This window comes from Eubalaena glacialis, chromosome 11, assembly GCF_028564815.1.
Source record: "Eubalaena glacialis isolate mEubGla1 chromosome 11, mEubGla1.1.hap2.+ XY, whole genome shotgun sequence".
Lineage (NCBI taxonomy): Eukaryota > Metazoa > Chordata > Mammalia > Artiodactyla > Balaenidae > Eubalaena > Eubalaena glacialis.
This window is the reverse complement of record NC_083726.1, coordinates 46,568,968-46,589,473: the sequence shown is the minus strand read 5'-3', so window position 1 is coordinate 46,589,473 and position 20,506 is coordinate 46,568,968. Positions and strand designations below refer to the sequence as shown.

Sequence of the window (20,506 nt, the reverse complement as noted above, 5' to 3'; positions counted from 1 at the left end):
ACGAGAGAGCGGAAGTGAGGGTGACCAGGTCCCAGCATTTTCCACCTGCCATGCCTGCGGTGGAGCTTCTGCATACTGGTGGGTGCTGGTGGAGGAAGAGAGCCTCAGACCGCTGTGCCACTCTTTCTTGGAATAGAGTTTCTGCAGTGCAGATTGGGGGACAGGGGATGGGTGTGATAAATGCCGACAGACTCCCCTTTCTAGGGAGAAATGAGCCTGGAAGCTGGGGAAAAGGGAGCCCTGTTTTCTTGGTTGCATCTGCTTGGAGTAGAGCTTCCATCACACTGAGCTGTTCTTACTAAGATTTATTGGATTTTCTTGAATAAATGTTTCTCCACTTGCTATATGCCCTTAGGGCAATTTCCACAGACTTTAAATTGTGGTTGTTGTTTTTTAATACAGTTTTCTCCAGCTACAGTTGTTTTGCTAAGGAGAAGTTCCAGAGAGATTCTCATATGACCATTCAGAAGTGTTTCTGTTTTATATCATTTTAAAAAATGGCATGGATTCTGTCTTGAGGAAGAACCATAATTTACTCAAGCTCTCTTTTTGTTTTGGGCATTTCAGTTACAACATTTATAAAAATACTGTGGTGGTCATCAGTGTAGTTTGATCTTTGCATAAATCTGGAATTATTTTTTAGGATTGGTTCCTTGAAGTTTCATAGATGGTCCTAAGCTAGCATCTGGCTTGATTCCTACTGGCGGTCCACATGGACTTGATGGTGAATACCATTTTTTCTGAAATTCTGTTTTTACAATATTAATTTTATATCACAGCTGAAAGAAGACCCCTTGGCTCCTCCTGTTTCAAAGATCCCAGTTCCTTCTGTATGATGCATTTCATTGTGTTTCCTTTAGGAAAGCCTCTTTCAGTCTTCAGCTCATTTGGGTAGCAAAGGTGAATTTTGAAGTCAGTAAGTGATTAGACTTCTGTAGTTCTGATAACTAATTCCTTCCAGTTCTAGAATTTCTCTTTGATATCTTTTTTTCTCAGCTGTTCCCCCAGTCAAGTAGTACCCAAATATCTTAAACAAAAAAACTTAAAACATATTATTTCCATCAAAAGTAAGAATTGTTTTTTCATAGGTTTTGGGAGATGAATTGGGGACTCCTAAAAGTAAACTTTCCCACTTTAAAATTTCCTTTAGGACATTCCTGGTGCTAATCATATTTTTAAATTCTTCTCTCTTATCGTCAGGTATTTATCACTACTAGAAGTGGGCCACAATAATAAGGAAACAATTTACAATGGGACTGTGTGCTACTAAGTGTATTTAGGAGTGAGGTGTACTTGTGCCTTACTTATATAAGTGGCTAGACTAAATTGAGAAACCAAATTTCTTGTCTTGTTTAAACATTCAAGAAAACATATATATTCAGCTGTAACCCTTGTCCATATTGCTTACTCTTGGACTGTTTTAATAAGCTGCATTCTCTTTTGATTTCTAAATTATTGAGGAAATAATAATATAGCAATGATCTTCACAAAGCGCCTTTTGTCTTGTTGACACCCTATTGAAAAACCTTCAGTGTCTGTAGGGTATCATCACTTACTGGGTCACATTATACTGCGGATATTGCTCTAAGTTGATTGTTCCCAACTCCCTTGCAGAAACTCTCTTCTCAAGGTAGTGTGGTCCTTTCATTTTCTCTGAGGATGTAATGTCCAGGCTTACCTCTTATTCCTGCTTTGCCGCCTCCCCACCTGGATTGCCTCCCTAATCTATTTCCATCTGTTACTCCTAATTATCTTTCAAGGCGTAGCATAATAACGTGGGGAAGCTAACTTTTCCAGATATGAATATATTTAAAATGAGGTAGAGCTAAATCAATTGTACAGAAGAAAGAGGTAAGCAATAGATATAAATACATAGAAAATTTGGTGTCTGAAAATTTGGTGGCTTTCAAATTAAATGGAAAAGATTGGGTTATTTACATGGCTACTCATTTGGAAAAAAAGGAAAGCTATAATTTTACCTCATCCTTGTGCTAGCAAGGAACCTCTACTGGTCAGGACTCCTGTTTCCATGAGAGGATTTATTTCTATAGAGTAACCCTCCTGGCCTCTTTTGGTTGTGGCCTCACTCACACCTCCCTGTGGAGGAAGGTGTGACTTACCTGATTGAGGAATTTGGGGGAAGGAACTAAGCAGGCCCACTTCGGCTCCTTTAGGGCTCCTCTCGTTTGTGGAAAGCTCTGTTCTTGGGATGTGCAAGTTCCATTCTGCCTTGCGACCGTTAGGGAGGCCTGCAGTTGCCCAAATCTGCTGGAGCTGAGACGTTTACTTAAGGGGATGTCGGGTGGCCAGAGGCCAAACTGCATTGTATAATTTAATCTTATCTGCAGTAAAGCTGATTCAAAAATATATGCTTCTCTCTGATAACAGCATCTAGTTATCAATTGGCTTTGAACTTGGAGTAGGAAAGGAATATGATTATTTATGAGTTTAAAATCTCAGTATCTAAACCCTGAAAGCCATGAAAAAGAAAAAATAGAATAAAACTGCTGTCCATCAAGGCTCAACACTTCTCTCATCCTGGAAGGTAGTGATGAAATCTTTCACTTTCCATCTCCCGACACTACCCATAGCTATCTGTCACTTGGCATTTATCTGTTGCTGTGTGTTTTTATAGCTTTAGTTGTGTTAAGTAGTCTTCACTAGGAAGACAGTGTTGTCGTCATCTTTGAGCACCTGAAGTGCTTTCCAAAGAGTAGATGCTCAATAGATTTTGAGTGATATCAGTTGTGCTGAATAGCTCTTTTATGATTGCTTCAAACTAGTTCCTGATACCGGGACTTCTCTTCAATAATAATGTTATTGAATTTGTTTTGTACTTTAGAATTTTCAAACTGCATTTCAAATGACATGGGCTTACTTTATTTAATCTTTAAAGAATCCTATGAGATGGGAAGAACAAATCTTATTTCCATTTCTTAGATATGACAAAAAGATCTCAGAGAGGTGAATTACTTGCTCAGGGTCACGGTGTTTATAAATTACAAAATCCAGTATTTCTAATTCCTGGGAGATAGATCTTTCATCCTGCCACAGCTGTCTCCTGTATGATGGTGAAAACCTCAGGTGGCTTTCCAGAAATGTAAAGAATCCCATAGCATTAGAAAATACATGACATTTCCAAGCCCCAGTTGAAATTTGATGTGAAATTCCATCTGACATGTTTGTAACAACTTTAATTATTTAATCAATTTGGTAACAGAATATTTAAAGCAGCCACAAAAATCATGGGCCGTAACAAATTTCATCCATAAGTCAGACATTTTGCACCTCAATTTTCACTCTTCAGTTCTGTTTGTGAACTAATTGGCAACACTTGATGAAAATTTAAGATAGAGACAGACGATAACAGGTGGAGCAATCACATCTTCACAAGGAACTTAATTTACACACACACACAAATACACACGCATATTCATAGGCGCGGATCCTGCCAAGAAAAGAGCCCCAGCAGTGCGGTTAGCTATAATTATGGCTAAGTGGCATAAAGCAATTTTGGCATATCATGGTGCCCAAAGGAATCACAGTGATCTCTCAGTTCTTGGTCTTCCAAGCACGTTTCAATCTCATATGAATTCATCCTTGCAAGTTTTCTTTTTTTCTGTTACGTTTGTCAGAAAAGTAATTTGACTGTATCCTGCTACTTGTTTTGTGATCTGGGGATGTCATGAAAGCAGCTCTCTTGCAAGCTGGACTAGAACAAAGTGTGTCAGTATGATTTATAGGGATGGCTGTGATTCTGCTTCGATGCACAGACAACTACATTTATGACAGTGTATATGAACAAATGCCTTTTTACAAGAGGCTGAGATTATCTTAAATGCTTCCATAATTACATGGTTATTATTGAATGAATAAAAGCAGTCTTTGATTACTTTGTGCCTTCTTTTTGGTGACTGCTGACATGAATTTTTCTGGCTTGACAATTGCAGGAAATAAATAAATAAGTACAAGAAAGCCTCTCTGAGTTCAGATTAGACTACAGACCTGGCTGAAAAGAGTCTAGTGACTAAACATAATTTTCTCTAGCACGGGATTTGGAGTGTACTAGGTACACTGTTTGAGGTAAGATGTGGGATGTGTACTAAGTAAGAAAACTCAAAATTGGTGATAAGTCATCATAGTTCATTCTTTCATTGGGCAAGATTGAGAGGAAAAAAAAGACTTTGTGATTACGAAATATTCTATTCAGCTCTTCAGTCAGTATAGATTAGGAAGAGGACACTGTACTTGAGCCATCCAGTAATTATTTAATTTTGAAGCTAATATAGTTTCAAATAGAAAATGGTACATGTTTAAGAAATTTCCACTGCTGTTTCTCTATTTCCAAAAAATCAAAGTCACTCAGCCTGGCATTTGTATGTTGTTTTAAAGCAAGAGATTAGTGTTGTGCTGTATATTCATGGAGAAGAACACCTGTGTTTCCCCCTCTTCAAAATAAAAGCTGATTATACATAATAAACGTTCACTGTAAATGAACAAACAAAATCAGACTATACTACATATATATGGAAGGTAAATAGTATGTAACAACAATTGCTAATATTTTGGCAGATATCTTACAAGACATATAACTATACAGTCACAAACACAAGCATATTAACTGAAATTAGATCAAACAAAATATGTGATCTTTTTTCATTCATTAATGTATTATGGTCATTATTCCATATCAATAAATATAGATTTGTATTATCATTATTAATGGTTGCAAAGTATTCCAGTGTATGGATACTCCACAAATACTTTAATTCTCCATTGATGGATTTTAGCTTATTTTCAGTTTTGAGTTTTATAAATAACACTGGTTCAAAGACACAAATGTATATGTATCATTGTACAATTCATTCAATAAATTTTTACTGGATGTTTTCTAGGTGCCAGATAGTATTCTAAGTCCTGGTGATATACCAGCGAATAAAACATTTAAGACCTCTGCTTTTATGGAACTAACATTCTCAGGAGGAGGTCAAACAAATAAGTAACCGAGATAATTACACATACTGATATGTGCTTGAAGAAAACAAAATAGGTAAATATGGTAGTACCTGAATGAGAGAGAGAGGTAACTTTAGCTAGTGTAGTCAAGAAAGACTTATCTAAGGAAATGGGATTTTATCAAAAACCTGAACAAAAGGAGCCACGAAGAGAGAATTCTCAGGCCATTGTCTCAGCCCTAATTTGGGATGAACTTGAGTGTTTGAAAAACAGAAGCATGATTGGTTATGGCTCCAGTGCACCGAGCTGCAAAGAGCGAGTGTCAGAAGAAGAGGAAGAGGGCTTCCCTGGTGGCGTAGTGGTTAAGAATCTGCCTGCCAATGCAGGGGACACAGGTTCAAGCCCTGAGCTGGGAAGATCCCACATGCCGCAGAGCAATTAAGCCTGTGCGCCACAACTACTGAGCCTGCGCTCTAGAACCCACGAGCCACAACTACTGAGCCTGCATGCCACAACTACTGAGGCCCGTGCTCCTAGAGCCTGTGCTCTGCAACAAGAGAAGCCACCGCAATGAGAAGCCCGCGCACCGCAACGAAGAGTAGCCCCCGCTCACCGCAACTAGAAAAAGCCTGCGTGCAGCAACGAAGACCCAACACAGCTAAAAATAAATAAATAAATTTATTTAAAAAAAAAAACAACACACACACACACACACACACACACAAAGAAGAAGAAGAGGAAGAAAAAAGAATGGAGAACAGAGATTGATTCTTCAGGGCCTCGTGGGCTACGATTAGGAGTTAGATTTTATTGTAAGTAGGATTTTTTTTTTAAAGTTCTCAATGCTGTTTGGGGAAATTAAGTGTGGTAGAGGTGCTGATTTTAGGTGAAGGAGCAAGGGAACCACTCATTTATTCAATCCATTTTTCATCAAGTATTTATGGACCAATTGTCTCATACCAACCATGTTCCAGGCCATAGAATATAGGGGATGCCACTCATTCAGTAATGACCAAAACAGAGGAAGTCCTTGCCCTTTTCAAGCTGACATTCTAGCTTCCTAATGTCAGGTAGAAATGTATGTGAAAACTAAAGCAGGGTAGTGGGGTGTGTGTGTGTGTGTGTGTGTGTGTGTGTGTGTGTGTGTGTACACATGTTATTTTAGGTAGGGTGGTCTGCAAGCTCTTTTAGAGGAGATGACACTTGACATAGATCTACAAGAAGTGAAAAGTAAGCCAAGCCAATAGGTGAGGGATAATTGTTCTGGGCAGAGGGAAAGGCAGGGTCAGCAAGGACAATGGTTTTCTTCTAAACGGAATGGGAAGAGATGGGAAGGTTTCGAGCAGGAGAGCGACATGATGTCACATTTTTTTAAGAAGGTTACCTTAGCTGCTGTATGAAAGGGGAAGTAATGGAAGTAAGGAGGAGAGTTAGGAGACTCTGAAATTAGTCCAGGCAAAGATGATGGTGGCTTTGAGGTGGGTGATAGTAACAGAAGTGGGGAAACATTGTCAGGTTCAGAATGTACTGAAAAGGAAGAGCTAATAGGATTTACTGATGGATTGGATATGGAGTCTTAGAGAACGCAGTCAAGCTAGAATCCAGTGGCTTTGCCTTATGTATATGGTGAGTGGTGGTGCCAGTTTTGAAAATGTACAAGACCAGGAAAGAAGAAGTTTTGAGGAGGAAGATAAGAGTACATTTTGTATACGTTAAGCTGTAGATGCCTATTAGATGTCTACGTGGAGATGCTGAGTTGGCAATTGAACGTACAAGCCTGGATTCAGGGCAAGGTCAGGTCTGGAGACATAAATTTGGAGATATTAACACTTGGAGGATATTTAAAGCTGTAGCAATAGATGAATGCATGTAGGGAGTGAGTAAACAGAGGGAAGAGAAGATGTCTGAGGAAGGAGTTTGGGGAACGCTGACGTTTAGAGATCACATGGAGAGAAGTGCTAGTAGGAATGGCCAGAGGTAGGAGGATGCTCAGGAAGCTGTGGTATCTCAAAAGCTACATGAATAGAGTATTTGAGGAAGGAGACAAGATCAACAGTGTCAAATGCTGCTGGGGAGTCAAGTAACAAGAGGACTGAGAATTGACTGTTGGGTTTAATACTGTGAAGTTCATGATGTCCACGAGGTTTTGGTAGGAGGTGTGGATGAAAGCCTGAAGGGAGAGGGTTTGAGAAAGAATAGAAGTGAGAAAATAGAGATGGAGGTTATAGACAATAAGTTTTTTTTTTTTTTTTTTGCTATAAAAGAGAGCAGAGAAAAAGCTAGAATAGGATGTGGAGTAGAGGAAGGTTTGTTGTAATTTGGTAGTCAGATTTAAAGATGAGAGAAATTTTAGGACTTTGAGCATTTACTTTAAAAAATACAATTTTCTGATTAAAGGGCTTAATTTTGGCTTCAGTGTTGGGGTCAGATCATGAGAGTAGAAGTAAGATTAGTCAGGAAGCTATTTGCAGGGATGCAGGGAAAATATGATAGTGTTCTGGACTACAGTGTGGACAGTGGAGAGGAGAGAAGAGGATGGATCTGGGATAGATTTTGGAGGTAGAGTTGAAAAGACTTGTTGAGCTGGCTGTAGGAAGTGAGAGAAAGGAGAGATCAAGCATAATCAAGTTTCTTTCTGGAGCAATTAGGTATCTGGAGGTGCCATGTAGTAAGATGGGAAAAATTGGGAGATTGATAAGTTTTGTTGGGAGTATAAGAGTTTTCTTTTTGTTTTGCTAAGTTTGAAATTGCAATTGACACATTGTTTTCTTGGGAGAAATACTTTGACGAGGAACTGCTAAGTCAAAGTGTTAATTTTTTAATATATACTTCTAAACTAAATCCTCTAACAGTATTTGAGATGGTCTATTTCCCTACATTCTTGTCAGCTTTGGATATTGTCAATCTTTTTAATCATTGCTAATCTAATGGGTAAAAAAATGATATTTCAATGTACTTTATGTATTTGGCTATAGTTAACACCATATACCCTATATATTTAGGGTTTTATTTGGGGGGCATGGGAGAGTAGAATCGTTACTTGCTGTTGTTGTTGTATGTGTGTGTGTGATTGTCTCTTTGTGTCCTTCAGTAATTTTCATTTTCTTATTGATTTATGAGAGTTATTTGTATATTACAAACAATAATCATTTCCCAAATATGTTGCAACTTTTCATTTGGGTTGTAATTTATTGTTCAGTCTTATTTGTGGTGACTATTACTTTTGTAATATAAGAGGTTTCAATTTGTGCAGTCAAAACTATCCATTTTTTTAAAGTTCTTGCTTCAGTGTTATGTGTATGTAACCCAGATATCAGTTTCTCTTTCAGAATTAGGTAAGATTTGTTTAATCCTCTATTCCAAGTCATGGGTGAAGCCTTTCCTAAGACATCTGCAAATTCCTGATGGCTTATATCTTATAGTGTTTTCTGAGATCCTGCCACACTAAACTTTTGACTTCATGCATATCTGATTTTCTGAATCTATTTTCTTCTTTTTGTTCTGTGCTAACTTATTCACCATCCCCTGACTTCCTCAAAAGCCATTCACATAGGGGATTGTGCCTTATTATTTTTCCAAATGTCCAGTCAATGCCTCAGGTACTGAATACTGCTCTGCCAACTTAAAATAATAATGCATGTATGCTTGGGTCTAATTCTAGACTCTAGTTTATACCATTTGACCTTACAGTCTAAAATGTGGTTTTAATTGTATTAATTTTATAATTCTTTATTAATTCATTTAACACATTTTTTGATTAACTGCTATGTGCCAATCACTGTAGTAGATGCCAGGAACACAGCAGTAAACAAGACAAACATGATTTCTCTCCTTGTGGAGTTTAAATTTTATTGGGAGGTTACAAATAATTAAAGACAGAATAATGTTTTGAAAATTAAAAAAGCCAAGGAACAAATAATTAGGTTGAAGTGGTAATAATTCAAAGTCTGCTTTATAGAAGACGGTCAGGAAAGGGTTCTGAGAATTTGACATGAAACCTGAAAACAGAAGGATGAGAATGACCCCGCCATTGGAATTGTTTCATCAGGGCAGAGATGAGGTGAAGGCAAAAACCCTCAAGCAGCACTTCAGTCATGTGAATTGAGGGGACATGATTCTTCTGCTTGGGAGCTCTTTTTTAAAAAAATTATTGAAGTATAGTTGATTTACAGTGTTGTGTTACTTTCAGGTGTACAGCAAAGTGATTGTTTCATTCATATATATTCTTTTTCAGATTCTTTTCCATTATAGGTTATTACAAGATCTTGAATATAGCTCCCTGTGCCATAGAGAAGGTCATTGTTGTTTATCTATTTTATATATAGTAGTGTGCATATGTTAATCCCAAACCCCTAATTTATCTCTCCCCCCCACGTTCCCTTTTGGTAACCATAAGTTTGTTTTCTATGTCTGTGAGTCTGTGAGTCTCTTTCTGTTTTGTAAATAACTTCATTTTTTTAGATTCCACATATGTGATATCATATGGTGTTTGTTTTTCTCTTTCTGACTTACTTAGTATGTTAATCACTAGGTCCATCCATGTTGCTGCAAATGGCACTATTTCATTCCTTTTTATGGCTGAGTAATAATCTCAGTAATATACCACATCTTCTTTATCCATTCATCTGTCGATGGACACTTAGATTGCTTCCATGTCTTGGTTATTGTAAACAGTGCTGCCATGAACACTGTGGTGCATGTATCTTTTTGAATTAGAGTTTTCATCTTTTCCTGATATATGCCCAGGAGTGGGATTGCTGGATCATATGGTAACTCTGTTTTTAGTTTTTTAAGGAGCCTCCGTACTGTTCTCCATATATTAACTCGAACTTCCATTTCTTCAAGAGGCTATGTATTTTTTTTTATCATAGTCAAGATTTCTCAAATCAGAAACCTAGCTTCAATATAACATATTGAAAAAATTTTCATTTTCCAATTATTTCATTGTTTACTTCAGGTGAACTGTAGCATAACCAGAGGGAACGTCCCCCAACTAAGGAATAAATGGCAGAGAAAAGAGAAAACACACATTGAATTTATGCAAAAATCCTGTCCCCCAGAAGAAGGAAAAATAAAAGCGTGGCATAAAAATGACACAAAAATAGCACAATTGAGAAGAGATAATTCAAGTAAAGAAAGAAGTGTTTAATAACTAATTTGACCTCTAAAGGAAATTAGAGAAATCAAGAACTCTGTAAAGCAAGAGATGAAAGATGAGACGATATGACCTAAGAAATGAATAAATAAGAAGAAAAGAGAAATGGCAAAGGAAGTTCGGAAATTAAGGAAAAGAAATATCATCAGAGAAATCAGAGCATCTGAAGCAGTGAAAAGCAAACGAAACGTAGAGAAAACAAAATCCATAATGTAGAAGACAGGCTTGAGAAAGCCATGTCGAAATAAAGAGGAAAGGGACAATGAGAAAAAAATTAAAAGGGAAAATAATGGATACGAAGTAAAAGCAATAGAAATCCAATATTGTCAATTAGGACACCTGAAGTAAGCAATGAAACAGTTGGAAAGTGAAAAATTTTTCAACATGTTTTGCTTCTTTGACTCCCATTGAATACTCCTGGGAATTAAACTAGAAGTCTAGATCAGTCGCGGCTCTTATAGTGTGGTCCACAAACCATCCGCATTGGCATCATCTGGGCACTTATTAGATATGTTAATTCTTCGACCCCCACCTGAGACCGCTTGAATCAGAATCCCTGGGGTGGGACTCAGCAGTCTGTATTTTATGAAGCCTCCCAGGTGATTCTGAGGCATACAGAGTCTGAGAGCCACTGGTTTAGGTGTGTTTTTTTCCCCTCCCAGTGGTTTCTATCCTATTTATGTTCATGTCACATTTCTAAATACTAGAATTCGGGGGCGATATATTTGAAATGCATTACACTGTTCCCTTGGTAGCGTCTAATGTTATGTTGCTGTTTGAATAGAACTGTTTACTACCCTGGCATTCTTTCTCATATACTTAACATCAGACATTTTTGGGTTTGTTTTAGTAAACACAAAATCCTTTTTGGTTTCTCTCATCTCTCATTTATTGTACCTTTTATGTCTCATTGGCTGCAAATTGTACCTGTGTTTTATGACATGCTCATCTCAGTTGGTGATAGGCATTGCTATCCGTGGTATGTGTTCTCCATTGTAGCAAATAAAATTTCTTCACACTGATCCAAATTTGGAGAGACATTTGTGACACTAACTACACATCAGCATTCTGTTATACACATTTAAGAACCAATGGTTTATGTTATCTGTCTCGTTATATTGATTTTTGTGGTGGGTAAGGAGAGAACTAGGGCTATGCCCCAACATGTTGATTTTTTTTTCTGGATTATCTAAGAATGAACTTGAATTGTTGTACTGAAAGTTTAGCTTTTTGGATTTGAGAAAATATCCTTCTTTGTTGGGAGGGGGTTTGGTTTGTTCCTCTATTTAAGAATGAGTTGGGGACTTAACCTCGTGGCGCAGTGGTTAAGAATCCACCTGCCAATGCAGGGGACACGGGTTTGAGCTCTGGTCCGGGAAGATCCCACATGCAGCGTAGCAACTAAGCCCGTGTGCCACAACTACTGAGCCTGCGCTCTAGAGCCCGTGAGCCACAACTAGTGAGCCCGCGTGCCACAACTACTGAAGCCCGCGCGCCTAGAGCCCATGCTCCACAACAAAAGAAGCCACCACAAAGAGAAGCCTGCACATTGCAACAAAGAGTAGCCCCAGCTTACCGCAAATAGAGAGAGCCCGCACGCAGCAACGAAGACCCAACACAGCCAAAAAAAAAAAAAAAAAGTAAAGGTGTGTAGTTTTCTTAAAAAAAAAAAAAAAAGAATGAGTTGGCTAATGATGTAATGTCAAATTAAAAGAACCCCTATAGGCATGGGTTATAAAGGGACCTGGGAAAACTTTCCAGGCTGATGGGTATGTTCATTATCTTGATGTGTCAATGTTTTCATGGGTGTGTACATATATCAAAACTCATTGTGTTGTATACTTTAAATATATATAGTATGTTGCACATCGGTTATACCTCAATTAAGCTGTTGAAAAAGCCCCATGAATTTTTGTAGACCTGTCAATATAGTTTGCCTTATAGTATAATTTGTGGATGTGGATCATTGGTTCTAACTATGGCTCTTTGTAAATTTTACCTGTCTTCCCACCGTTCATGGGGCAGAGAAAAAATAAGGCAAACTGTGGTGTCTTTTCTAGGCCTATCGTTACGATTTTGAACTTTTTCTGATACACAGTGAAAGGAGAAGCTACAAGTGTTAATGGCTAACTCATCATCCACCCTAAATCCTTCGTAGTATGCGAACACTGCATTCCCAGATCTCCAGAAGTCAGTTTTAGATAGGACTTATGTTTCATCAGTGAGATGCTATTGCATGAGACTTTGATTAAAAAGTGAACACAGGCAGGAGAGGGAGAGTGTGAGGGCAGAGGTTGTGGGGAGAGGTGACACGGTTCTGGAGCTAGCATCTGAGAGGGTGACCCCCTAATGTGGCAGATGGTTTTCCTATCAGCTGCTTCCTGTCACGGGGTGGTGCCACTGTGTTCCCAGGGTGTCCATGTGTCCTGTGGTGGCAGTGTCCTCAGTCATGTCAGAGATAGTATGGTTTTGCAGTCATCAGTAGTACAAATGGACTGTTGATCTGTTACCTTTCTGTAGTGGTGGTGGTCACTTTCTCAATCACAGCAGAGGCAGAGTGGTTTTAAGGGCTAGGGGTCGGTCCTGGGATATGAGCCTGAATCCTGCTCCTCTACCTCTATAAAATTTATGGGAGCACATAGTTCCCTATAATAAAGACTTTCTGCTTACACTGGTTAAAGTGGATTCTGTTGTATGCGGCTGAGACCTGAGTGATAACCTGAGTAATTAGTACCAGAAGTGGTTATAGACAATAAAACAGGAAAGAAATGGACTTGATTTTGTTTAAAGGCACTTGCAGCACAGAATGAGCAGTTACTTAAGTTATTACCTCTGGTCATCCACTGTGATAGACCACTATGGAGGACGTGAGGAAGAAAAAGACTTGGGAGTGGGTTGTTTTGTTTTTTTCTAAATTGTGCTGGTGAGCTATGAGAAAAAGGTAGGCTCAATATTTTACATTCTCAGCCCTAGAAAGCATCTGAGAATCAAAGAATTTTTACAACTGTCCTTAAAGAATCTCTCATCTTTTGTAGCCTCAAGACTAATTTAGATGGAAATCAGATGGAAAGTCTGATGCTGTGGATTGTTTGTTGAATTATAAGGTAGGTTGACTTGACAGTTTTTCCATTTATTTTTCACAAAATTGAAAACATTGACTCAGAAAAAAAGTTGGACCCCATCACTGAAATGATATCATTTAGAAAGACTTGGATAAATCTGTATACTCTGTACCCCAAACCTCACCAAGTCCTCTATTGCTCCTCTGTTGCCTAATGACGTTGACCTTGCTTTGCTTGAAGACCCTGTAACAGCCTTTTGTGAGGCAAGTCCCTTGCAAAGAAATATCAGTTCTCTTCTTGTAGCACCCTCCCTACCCTTATTGCTTCCACACTTATGGCCAGATCAGATCTCTGCATGTCCTAGGGAACAATTGCAGCATCAAGCCCTAGAGGAAAAGGCTTACAAGCAAAAGGAGTTAAATGATTTTGCTAATATATTTATAACAGCCAAAAGCTGGGGATTATTTGTGGTAAATAGATTTTGAAGATACTAGACCAATGCTGTGATGGGGTGAATTTATTGGTATGGACACAATTACCAGAGATTTGGGATTCAGTGTGTAGTCTGAGCATCTGAGAGTGTTTCTGTGGTCTGATGGCTGATTGACTCCTAGAATTAATGGTGGCTTAAGTTAATAAAATTGAGATGCCAGAAATTCCTTAGTATCATGACAAAGAAGAAATTCAAGTATTAGGGAATTAGGAATGTTAGAATGGATTTAACGTGTGTGATCAACTCGACTGCCCCTAACTATGTCTCTCAAGATGACTCAGATCATTGATAAATTCATCGATGTGAGATAGCCATGGCCGTTCTCTATAGGTTGAAACTGAAGACAGAACATGCCATTCAATCAGAATCCCTACTTTAGTGGGAATGATGGAATTTTATGTAGCAGAGGCCAGTGTGGCATTAACTATGCCAGAATGGCTGAGCATGGTTATCTCAGTAGGTAGAAGTGGTTTGATGGCAGAGATTTTTAGTGGTGACTTACTGATCTTGGGGCCCTAGGAATGAAATAGATGGGCAGCTCACTAAAAACTCAAGGTCTGGGAACAGAGGCCTGACTTGAGACCCCATGGTAATCACGGCCTCCCTACCAATTCCCAGACCTAAGTGAGTACATAGACCCAGAGCCTTTTGAGTGAAAGAGCATCGTTGTTTGCTCTCTCTGCAACTTTGGATTCCTCCTTCTTTATTATAACAAGAAATTTCTGGGATCTTTACTCATCCTGGACCACCATTAAATACAAATTTTCAGTCAACCAATGATCAGTATTCTTGAAGAAAGACTACCAAAACATCACAAGTACATACTGTAAATCTTCCTCCCATTGCTGATAACAAAGGAATATTTTATGGGGTAAAGAAAGATACTGGACCTTTCAGTGATTATTGATACTGGTTTTGAGATAGCACTAATCCATGGGGACCCAGTCACCACTATGGTTTACTGGTCAGAGTGGGGACTTACAGATTCTAGTGATAAACAGGGTTTTGGTCAATGTCCACCGCAGAGTTTTTTTGGTAGGTCCATGTGTATGTATTGTGTTTTTTTCCAATTCCTGAGTATAGAATTTGTATAAAATAAATTAATATATATAATATGTATAACTACATGTATATTCATATATGTTCAATATATTCAATACGTAGCAGAATCCAAACATGCCACATTCTCTTTGGCAAGTAGCTATTCTCCTTTTGAGAAACAGCTCTTGGTGTGCTATTAGACTCTAGCAGAGACTGAATATATAACTGGAGGACACAGATATACACACAGACTGAGTGCTGAATTCATGCTTCTCATAAAACTGAGTGGTGTCTGATTTGCTAAATCATAAATTAGGGCATGTCTAGCAGCACTCTATTATCACGTGGAAGTATAATATATGCCATAAGGTTTGTGTAAGTCTTTCTACTCCATTCTTCCCTCAACCCAGCCCCAGGACCTCATGGGAAGTTCCATATAACCTGAGAAAGAAAAAAATTCAAGTCTGTTTATGGATGGTTCCTCATGATATGTGGCCTAAGCTGGAAGTGGGCTGACTGCTGAAACATCACAGCTTTGCACAGGATATTATCGAAAGACGGGGGGGGAAGGAAATCCTCCCAATGGGCAGACCCTATGTTCTAGTGGTGTACCTTGTCCAGAGTGAAAGATGGCTGAATGTAGTATACATTTTGATTCATGGGCAACGGCCAGTGGCTACTGGGTTGGGAAATACAAGATTGGAGGATTTTTGACAAGGAGGTTTGAAGAAGAGATAAGTTGATGAACCTTTCAGATAGACCCAGAGGCTGAGTCATGTGTTCTTTTTTTTTTTCCTTAAAAAAAACACACACTTTATTAAGGTATGATTGATATGTAAAAAGCTGTACATATTTAATGTGTATAACTTGATGAGTTTGGGGGTAAATATACACTGTGAAGGCATTACCACCATCACTTCCCCAAAACATATTCATCACCTTGCAAAGTTTCCTCCCACCCCCTTTATCATCATCATCATCATCATTGTCATCATCATTACTATTTTGTGGTAAGAATACTTAATATGAGGTCTATTTCTTAGCAAGTTTAAGTGTAAAAAGTGTATTAAGGGACTTCCCTGGTGGTCCAGTGGTAAAGAATCCTTCCTGCAAGGCAGGGGATGCGGGTTCGATCCCTGGTTGGGGAACTAAGATCCCACATGCTGTGGGGCAACTAAGCCTGAACGCCACAACTACTGAGCCCACGTGCCTCAACTAGAGAGCCCTGCATGCCGCAAACTACAGAGCCCACATGCTCTGGAGCCTTCGTGCCACAACTAGAGGGAGAAAACCTGCAAGCACACACCACAACTAGAGACAAGCCTGTGCGCTGCAGCGAAGAGCCTGCACACCGCAATGAAAGATCCTGCATGCTGCAACTAAAGACCCGATGCAGCCAAAAAAAAAAAAAAAGTGTATTGAGAACACATACTTAATATGTTCTTATCTACTACTTTATTTTGCACTTTTTTTTTTTACCACACTTAAAAAAAAAAGGAAAAATGTACAATCTTTGGAACACAAGAATCAATGGTAGAAATTTAAAGAAAAGATACAAAACCAAAGAACACAGTGAGGTATAAAAAAGGGTTCTCTCTTTTTTTGTGTTTTGTTTGTTTTTCTTCTTCATCTCACTATAGAGTTCCTCTACTCATAAGTATATAAAGCATACAAAGTATACGGTACAAATTATACAGTATTGATAGCTATAGGTACTAGTCTTACAGTAGATCTCCAGAACTTATGTACTGTATCTTATTTATCCTGAGTCATGTGTTATTTATGACTCCCACTTTTGGAGAGCAGGTTCTCAAAATCATGTGAACATCATGGTCACTCAGTGTATGACAAAGGTAATCTTTCTCCAGCCACTCCAGTGTTTGCTCATTGGGTTAAAGAACAAAGTGGTTGTGGTAGCACTGATGGAGGTTCTACATCAGCTCAATGACATGAATTTTCTTCCACTATACTTGAGATGCAACTAAGTGTCCAAGCTACCAGCAACAGAATAATGCCCAGGTGATAGTTAGATTATATTAAGCCACTTCCATCATGGAGAGATCAGTGATTTTCCTCACTGGAAATGGATTACTCAATCTGGATTTGGATTTGCCTTCTCTGCTTACTGTGTTTCTGCCAGCAAACATCTGAGGACTAACTAAATAGCTATTCACTGTATCCAACACAATACTTTTTCTGATTAAAGAACTAATTTTAAAGCAAAAGAAATAAGGCATCATGTTCATACTTAGGAGATTAAATGGTAATATCCATTCAGAAGCAGTTGTCCTTAAGAAATGGTGGAATGAACCACTGAAAGCTCAGTAATGGCAGCACCTAAGAAATAACACCTTGTGAGATTGGAATGCTGCCTTATAGATGTGGTACTTACTCTGAAACTCTGACCAACATATTTCTCTCATAGCTGGAATAATAGGGTCTGAAAACAGAGTAAGAGACTAGGGAATGGTATCTCTTACTATTACACCAATGTAGTACCGAATGACCTACTTAGAAAATTTTGCTTCTTGTTGCTGAAATTTGGGGCTCTCCTAGGTTAGAGCTCTTATATCTAAGAGAGGATTGCATCCTCCAGCAGATACAAGAATTTAATTGGAATATGAGACCATCAACTGGCCATTTTAGGAAAAGGAGACTAATCTTGTTTTATCTGCCATAATTGATCCTAATTATCAAGGGGGAAAGAGAGAGATGAATATGCCTGGAACGCTAGTAATCCTCTTGAATGCCTCCTATGACTACTTATCTACAGCTAGAAAACTGTACCTGATAGTCATGTTGTGGAGGTTGTTTTGTTGTTTGGAAATACAAGTATGGAAAATAGGTTGTATATTGATGCCAAGTATATAGAAAGTAGCTTTATAAACAAATATTCCAATCTTCTTCTAGAATCAAAGGCTGAAAAACTTAAAGACCACATTTCCTAGCCTCCCTTGTAGGTAGGGTTCTGGACATGATTTAGATACATCAAGCAGAAGCATTTTTATGATACATTGATTAGTGATTGAGTCACACGGGTAAAGAGGCAGGATGTAGGGCATCCATTTTTGTTTGTATGGATAGAGAATGACAGAGGTTGCATGGTTCTGGGGTCATCTGTTAAAGCTTCTTAATTCAGAATGTGGCTCCCTGATTCAGCAGGTTCCTGCAGAATCAGCTTTCCTGATCATAGCAGAAGCTGTTTGGCTTTGGGAGCTGTCCAGTTTCAACCCCATTTCTACTGATCTTCCAACAATTTTGTAAGAACTTAATTTCCTTCATCAAATCCTGTTCCGCTTCAAGTAACTAGAGTGGATTTTATTTTCTGCAGCGGAACCCTGTAGAATATATTTCCCTCCAATTTGGAGATATTAGTGGAATTTTTTTTTTTTTCAGAAAAATTTACACTTACCTTCAACCAGACTGTACTATACTCTTGAGAAGGTGAATTATGTAGATTACTGGCAACTTCTTTTAATTTAGTACAAATTTAGACAGTGTTTCTCAAATGTTGTGCTCTCAGGTTAGGACCCTGTCTTGTTTACAGGGTTGTTAAATGTTTCTTTACTTATTTTGTTTCTTTCTTTGAAAGTTATTTCCAACAGAAAAATACGATATCTTTAATAATTCATTACAATAAAAATCTTTGACTGATTTATTCTAAAGTTATCTTAATTTCAAGCTCAGTTTATATTCTGTTATTCAAGCTGGCAAGCTATAACCGTGTCTTCCTTATCTATTTGGGGATTCCTTGAATAGGAAAACAGATATACAGATATGTCTAAATCTAAAGATATCATTTCAAATTATGTTAATGGGACAGACTTTAAAAAATAGGCCTAAGTATTCAATTTTACAAAGCAGGGACAGCCCCAGTGGTTCTCAACCTTGGCTGCACATGCAATAATCTTGGAAGATTCTAAAAAGTGAAAATGTGAGGACCATACCTCAAACAAATCAAATCATTCTTTTAGGGATGTGTAATTTTCAAAACCTCCCCCAGATGATTGTATTAGTCTGATCAGGCTGCCATAATAAAATATCACAGACCAGGTGGCTTATGCGACAGGAATTTATTTTCTCATAATTCTGGAGGGTAGAAATCCAAAATCAAGGTGCCATCAGGGTTGGTTTCCAATGAGGCCTCTCTTTCCTGGCTTGTTAGATGGCCACCTTCTCACTATATCTTCCCTCAACCTTCTTCTGTACACTTGAGTTGAAAAAGAATCTCTGGTGTCTCTTCCTCTCCTTATATGGATACCAATCCAATCAGATTAGGGCCCCACCCTTATGACCTTGCTTAACCTTAATTACCTCCTTAAAGGCTTATCTTTAAATACAGTCACATTGCAGGGTTAGAGCTTCACCATATATATTTTGGGGGGACACATTGCAGTCTATAGCAGTGATGATTGGCAACCACTCGTTTAGTGGAATCATTTGGTCATGGGGGCTGGATTTTAGGAAATAGGAAAAAGCAGACAAGTCAAAATGATATACCAGGTTTAGTTTATGTGGCAACCTGGCAACTTCTGTTGGGCAAATGGACAGAAATAGCACTAAATAGGGAAAGGAATGAGATGGGGGCAGGAGTTGGTCAACCAGAATATTTAGTCTGGTTGTAGGCTCAACTCTAATGCAAACTGGCATAAGGTGTTTGAGGCATTATATCCCAGAGTGGGTTACAATATGGAGACTTGTTTAGTGCTAGGGTTCTTTTTTTTTTTTTTTTTTTAACATCTTTATTGGAGTATAATTGCTTTACAATGGTGTGTTAGTTTCTGCTTTATAACAAAGTGAATCAGTTATACATATACATATGTTCCCATATCTTTTCCCTCTTGCATCTCCCTCCCTCTCACCCTCCCTATCCCACCCCTAGGGTTCTTAAAGTCACGAATCCTGAAGTAAGTAACAAGAATTTGAGAATCAGGGTCCCACTTCAGTGATGGGAGCAGTAGGAAATTGATGTGTGGTCCTGTGAACTGGCTTTCAGGACAAAGTTCTTGACCTTGCGTGAAAACTGGAAAGTAAGTCTTGAGTCCTCAAGAGCCAACCAGGGCACACCTGGGGAGGTTAGAGAGAGAGCCTGAAGAAGACGAAATCAGTCCCTATGGTTAACTGATGTGGGAATAGCTGACTGTTGTTAAATCTCATTTGTTGGTGGAGTGAAGAATTCTTTTTAATCTTTGATATGACTTTCATTGGTCTGGTATTTAGAGCAGTGGTTCTCAAACTTGAGCAAACATCAGGATCACCTGGAGTGGTTTTTCAACCATGGATTGCTTGGCCTCATCCCCAGAGTTTCTGATACGATAGGTCTGGGGTGAAGCCCAAGAATTTGCACTTGTAACAAGTGTTCAAGTGATACTGGGGCTGCTAGTTTGGAGACCACTTTGAGAATCACTGATCCTGTTTGCATGTAGTAGCTATTTTATTTTTCATGTGAACACTCTAAAATGTAAATCTGCCTCATATATGAATGCTTGTCTCTGTAATTTCTTTCTCTTTCTTTTGAATAAATAGCTAAATAGCAAAACTCAGAGCAGGCAGGAGAGTAACTTTTGATAATGGGAGACAGGGTGCTATATAGATGCTCAGGAAGCTGAATCCAGCCTAGGAGCTTCTGAGTAATGGGAAGAATCCTCCAGCTACCACTCAACTGAGAAGTTATTGTTTCTCCCTAAAGCTAGGGAAGTCAGTAGAACCTCTTCCATCTCAACAATGGCAGCATGTTTTAGCAGGGTTTACAGGCACTGTTCAGAGAACATATTATCAGAATTATTTGATATAAGTTAA

General features: G+C 38.5%; 1 long non-coding RNA gene across 1 annotated transcript in view; it reads left to right on the top strand.

Annotated features, from left to right (window-relative positions):
• The window catches only part of LOC133100413 (uncharacterized), a 133,497-nt gene that overhangs the window by 75,440 nt on the left and 37,551 nt on the right, over positions 1-20,506 (top strand). Inside the window, exon 3 of the long non-coding RNA XR_009702485.1 lies at positions 13,147-13,215. This is a non-coding gene — a long non-coding RNA (uncharacterized LOC133100413). The remainder of the gene's footprint in view (positions 1-13,146; positions 13,216-20,506) is intronic.